General features: G+C 41.4%; 1 pseudogene; it reads left to right on the top strand.

The window, feature by feature from the left end:
• The first annotated feature begins 428 nt into the window (after positions 1-428).
• LOC112075278 (homeobox protein Hox-A13b-like) lies at positions 429-1,634 on the top strand (annotated as a pseudogene).
• The last annotated feature ends 5,091 nt before the right edge of the window (positions 1,635-6,725 follow it).

A 6,725-nucleotide genomic window follows, 5' to 3' on the forward strand; every position in this document is an offset into this window, starting at 1 on the left:
AAATGCGTAATGGCTGCATACATAAATCTGCGTCCACCGCCATCTCCATCTACTGTTTTATCAGCATTTTGACAAAAAGGATTTAAATGTCAGTCCCATCCATGTGATGTTTCCTCAGCAAAATGCTAGGCTATAAACCAAGAATGACATCAGACAGATTCCAATAGATTAAGAATAAACAACATATGGAGTGTAGGTTATCTGTAGAATCTCGAAACTGATCCTTGTTTAAACATGTAGTCTTTTTCCTCCTAAATGCTATATTGTTTTAGAGTATAAACATTTGGGCATGGAGCTGATTATCTGCAGTCTAGACGTTATCAGCTCCTTTGCATATCACGTGCCTGGTTTGCCCAATAACCTTGCGATCTTTAGGTCCACACAGGCGCGTGACTATCGGTTACTCTCCAGATTCCGTATCTCTTTTTTCAGTCGTGGGGATTTTTAAAAGAAGCTGGTTGTCTCGATGTAGGGCATGCTATGACAGCGTCATTACTTCTCCATTGCGCCTGGATTGACCCAGTCATGTTTCTGTATGATAACGGTTTGGATGAGATAAATAAAAAATATGGAGGGTTCACAGGAGGCAATTTTGCAGCAAATCAGTGCAGAATTGTTGGCGCATCCGACGTCCCTGGCTCCAAGCACTACCTACACGTCGAGCGATGTGCCAGTATCTGGCATGGGCGAAGCTGTCAAACAATGCAGCCCCTGTTCCGCAGCCAAAGTTCATCAAATGCGTCCTTGCCTTATGGATATTTTGGCAGCAGCTACTACCCGTGTAGGATGTCACACGCAGCGTCAAGTCCTGCGCGCAACCCTCCTCTGCCTATGGGACAAATACATGGACACATCCGTTTCAGGAGAGGAGTTCCCAGGGTCCAGGGCAAGGAATTCGCTTTCTACCAAGGCTACTCCTCCAACCCTTACCAACCTGTCTCCAGCTATCTGACGTCCCAGTTGTACCCACCCTCAGCGGACCCACCGAGCCCAGGCATGAGCCTCTTCTGCCAGTGGAGCCTTATCAGCCATGGGCTATCACCAACGGATGGAATGGTCCGGGTTACTGCGCTAAGGACCAGCCACAGTCAAACCATCTATGGAAATCGTCCATTCAAGGTATGGACTTAAGGCTATACATTCTTAAATGTTCACAAGCTCATGCATATTTCAACATTACATACCTCAGTTTATCAAAAGCAGAAACACCATCATTCGCCCTGCGTTGTTTTTCCTTTTACAATTTGCATATTAATAATTCTTAAAGAAACCGTCATCCATCTTGTCACCGTAAGTGAATTGTGGATAGATAAGACAGATCCCATCGCATTAGAAACTATACTACGTTTAGCAATTTTCCAGATGGTTCTAGGTTAATTAAGCATGTGTTTATGCTCTTCACACAGACACTGTATCAGGAGGGGATGGCAGCTCTATTCGACGTGGAGGAAGAAGCGCGTGCCATACACCAAGGTACAGCTGAAAGAACTGGAGAGGGAGTATGCCGCCAATAAGTTTATCACAAAGGACAAACGACGAAGGATATCTGATCAGTCAAACCTGACAGACGACAAGTGACATTCTGGTTTCAGAAAGGCGAGTAAAAAAGAAGAAGGTTGTCAACAAATTTAAGAGTCCCAAGTAGCTGTTATAAGAGAGAACATTGAAACAAGAAAGACAGAAGAAAAAGACTTGAAGGTTGTTCAATGAAATGACTAACTATTTTATAATTTATTACACATAATAAGGCCGTCTCCTTCTCGCCCGCCATGGCTTGGTCTCCTTTTTTGAGCTTCCTCCCACTTGCTTCTTCTTTTTTTTTTTTGTCGTAATTAATTTCAAACCACTCTTCTACACTTCCTGTGCTGTTACACCGGTACAATTTGCATATACTACATCTCCTCCTCCTCTCTCCTCTCCCTCCTCCTTCCTCCCTCTCCCTCTCCCTCTCTCTCCCCTCTCATCTCCTCGTTTTTACTATCTTAATTTCTTCCCGTCCTTCCATTACCCTTTACCCCGTCACGTACCATCTCATATCGCTCTTATACATCTCTTTCTACCTATAACCCTCGTCTCTTCTCTTCTCTCCCTCACATTACCTCTCCTGCCAACATTAACCTCAATCAGAACCCGACACCACACCTCAGTGGATATATCCTTTGCAATAGCGTACAAGAAACTACACCCATTGCCACATAAGATGCCCTCTCCCGAATTGGTGTACACTACGTTGTGTTAGAGAGCTATCTCGAAGCTGCCGTGTGGGAACAACCTAAGCCTAGCGTTCTACTCCATCAGTGAGAATAAGTGACACGATTATACGAGCGTGTCACAACAGAAAATGTGCATGCACCTTGATTATGAGGGTTTGAAATTATTTGTGGAATTTGAGATGCAGAACCACATGTGCGCATATTCACCCAGTGCTTAGAGTTGGCACCTAAGACACGTATTTCCTGATTAGACATAGTTAAGGCGTGACACCCCAGTACATGAGAAGCCGTCGACCCAACACCAACAATATCACCCAACCAGAACGACAACCCAGCAACAATACATCCTAATGCCACTCAAACAACCACCACAACCAAAATATAACAACTACCTTTAGAAAGCTGAAACATTTCTCACCATACACACATACAAGTCACACATTCGACCCTACACATTAAAATTTAGAACCACATTAACCTACTAACACCACACTTCTACACAATTATGCCAATTCTGACGTCAACTAAGCCAAGTTATAAATAAACATATAGACACATTACTAGCCATAATCTCATGATCCCCATGCGAGCCATCCAGCCTTAACATAACTCCTTATTGTCTCTCTCTGCATTGACGGAGTAAAAATACATCCTGATCCCTTCCCCTAAACTAACGTCGCGGTTCTAAGTCACTAACACGTACCAATATCTGAACGCCTTCTCCAATCATTTTCGCAATACATTCGTCTTATTTTGTGGAACGTATCGGTATCGAATGAGTTCGCTATAACAGAACTAGCGGATACATTCAAGTGGATGCTGCTAACATCTATACTAGTTCGACTATGTAAAAGAGGTTGTGTCGCGTCTGCTTGATGTTGGACTCATGGATAAGCATAGAGCCAATTAGAGAGCTGTGTCCAGCAAATTCGCCTCCCATACTATAAAATCCACGATTAAGCGGGTATATATAAACCCTTACCACCCCGTTTCAGAACTTACTACGAGTTCCATATTATTTAATCTCGTCAGTTACCAAGAAAATAAAACAATTCAGCCTAACCTCCGAGATATATTGGAGCTACAATATTATTTAAGCCGCCAATAACTGTTTCCGTCGAGCTCACACCATATATCTCATTATAACTTAATTCTGATTTCAAAGAATTTCTTTAGCCAATTCTTAGGAGAGCTACAGATCAAAGATACTACGATCCTATTAATCTAGCTGTCCCTTCAAATGAAGACCACCACTGAGTCTTAAACAACATCGCTGTTCTCATATTTAAGTCCCAATTTATATGAATTCTAGGTAGAGTGATGAAAAGCTCTAACCGTTCAGAAATGTCACAAATACTCCCCTCACCGCTTTCAGAATGAATACCTAATTACCAATACCTCTCACTATGGTGATTTAGACACAACTGTACTTCCGAGTTAATCCTTTCTCTACTTTTAATAGATGTTAAATTAAACCTACACGATGTTCCATCTGTCGAAGGGTTCTACGTAACAACCTCCTCTGCATTTTGCACTTGTTCAGTCAGTAGGCCTAATCCATGTCAAACTGAACGAAAATTGTAAATATACGCATATAAACCCACTAGTTCCAGAGTTGTTTCCCCATACCGTTCCAGAGTCCAAATACTCCCATGTTCCTTTACAACGTTTAGTCCTGTAATACAAATAACCCATTATCATCAGCAACATCACGAAAATGCATCAATACCCATTAAACGAAGCTTCGAGTTAATACTTAAATCCCGCTCTATCAAGATGTCTTTCACCAAACTTCGCTAAACCACCGCTCCCTGGTAGTGAGCATGTCTAAATAACCCTTTTGCCAAAAGATCCTATGTGAATGCACGTTTAGAACAGCACTTAACTGTCTGGTGTCTAATTATTCACGATCAAGCCCTTCCATTATAACAGGTCATAACCTCCTCCACAGAAGTTATCTACCATTTTACACCACGTAACGAGAGATCTATTGCATCCTGTGTAACCCAAATAAAATCCAGAGTTGCCACTACCCTCAATAAAGACCTCGTGTCTACTTAGTGGATCTACAAGTACATTCAAACGTTGCTTCTCCCAGCAGATGTGTTTCTCAACCAATGTATAAATTCACCAGTACCACGTTGCATTATAAGTTAACATCTTTACACCGTGCGATTCGTACCTCTAGAAACCGGGTGCAACCAAGATACTCCTGACATGAGAATTGACACTGTCAAGTTTCTACATTAACCCTTAACATTTACACATACACTCTTCACGATTCATCTTCAGAGAATAAAATCTCGACTACCCATAAGGATCGCTAAATCTAGCTCCTAACCGTTACCACGCAGACTCTAAATTACTCTCAACTAACACGAGTCTCCACGCAAGCATCGAGGCATTTTTCAACCTCTGTTATATCACGACTTCACGAAGATTAACCAGCCTCAACTGACCTTTCCAAAAACCTTTAACAAAATTGAACCAATTTGGGAAGACCTTTGAAACCAGTATGATAGTGTCTGAAATTGAAAACATACTGGGAAGTGATGTGTAACCTTTGGTTAGATGCTATAGTGATATTGTGCCCCAATCTAATGTGGATCACCGACGTGCGACCACAAACCAAACCGTCTACTATCTGATTGACCTAGGACCTGCGGATGCCTAATGTCCAGAGTTGCATGCAAGCAACCAATTACCCAAATCCAGGCGGTAAACACTAATGACTGGGGCCATGTTGAAGATCGCTAGTTATAGTTGAAGGTCCTGCTCATGTGTTTTCCTGTTAAATAATGGTGATAATAGCTATTTTCAGCCTTCTACCTTCACAATATTCGAACAAATTTATTATTCTTATTTACACCTAAGTGTTGACTAAACCTCCAGTGGCGGCGTTCCAGTGGTGTTAATAAAGAGACTACATCCAATCTTCCTAAATATTACCACGACCCTGTACGGGCCCACATCCTCACCCCCACAACCACCCTCGCCTGCGGACCCCGACGACTCCTGGCCTGGGGGGGTCAACACACGCTCCCGCCTCCAACCCACCGCGCCCTGCCCTCTGTCCCCCGCTCAGACACAAGCACACCCCCTCCAACCTATTGACGGTTCTACACCGCCTGCTGGGCGCACCGGCCCGTCGATAGATCACACGCCGGATTCGAACTCGAGTATCAGACCCGGACGGGGCGCGATGAGCGCCATCTACGATATCCTGAAAATTGCCATGAATGCCTTAGACTGTAACGTAAATGATTGCATGTTGTGTTTCTATTTTTGTTCAGTATATATTGATATATGGCTCCGACCATTGCCTAACTCATGCAGGTGAAAAACATGGATTGATACYTTATCCAAGATTTCTTCATGTGAGAAATGTTGCCGAATGGAAACGATTTAATATTGAGTACTATAGGAAATGTAAAGGCTTACCTTGATGTATGTAATATGTATATGTTTTTCCTTAATATGGCAATAATAGCGAAATTGTAAATTTGTGTGTTAGAAAACAAAGAGTGAAACACATTCCAAAGGGAAATCCACTTTTTTTTGTCTTCTCAATTGAGAACTTTAAATATGTACTGCAGTCGTGGAAACCTATAGGTACTATTGCCTTGTGGGTATTTTTCTTCTCCAAATARGAATYAATGCACTGATTTAAGTGTGTCARTAATGCGTGCATGATATTTAGTRATCTGATTACGTTTTGTTACAGACTCGTTAATGAATCTCCAACCTGGGCCTATATAGAAATGTACGGTTTTTCGATGCGCCCGTTGTTTTTTTGAATCACTTTTAATAAAGGAAGGCAGACACTATTGTGGATATATGATCAAATGCTCAATCGTTAAAATTCTACTCAATATGTCCTATCTCCGTTCAGCCTATAACAACGTTCAATGTAATGCTATGAAAACTGGACATTCTCGGAAATGCGAAGGGAATTAGTGTGRATAGACTATATAAAACTTCTTATCAATTCAGCAGAAAAAGGGTATAGCTGTTCTATGGATAAAATGACCAGAAAAACAAATATATAAGTAAATAAATAGTTAAATATGAGAGATTATATCTTTAATCAATAGACTATACCTAAAATCAAAAGATGGGCAATATAAATATATATTTTTACAGTCATTATATATACAGCACTAACTATGACTGAAACGAAGAAGGTCAAATCAAACGTTCCAACTTAAGCTATACCGACTGGCGTCAAATTATACTAATAAAATGACAAGCAGGCCTGTATCGTGCAATTAACACTTTTGTGAACTATTTACAAACATACCTTATACTGTATGGTAGGAGCAGATCGACAGGCTACAGGAGGACGCGTCTCCACAGAACAGGGTCTTCATCAGGCAAAACATCACATGACAACATCACAATAACTAAATACATATACATTATATAAGGGATAATCAACGAGGGGCTATGCTTCTATGGAAATAATGAACGACGTGGAAAGTGTGTTACACCGACGTGCTGTGCGAAGTATTT

This window comes from Salvelinus sp. IW2-2015, unplaced genomic scaffold (assembly GCF_002910315.2).
Source record: "Salvelinus sp. IW2-2015 unplaced genomic scaffold, ASM291031v2 Un_scaffold3059, whole genome shotgun sequence".
Taxonomy (NCBI): Eukaryota; Metazoa; Chordata; class Actinopteri; order Salmoniformes; family Salmonidae; genus Salvelinus; species Salvelinus sp. IW2-2015.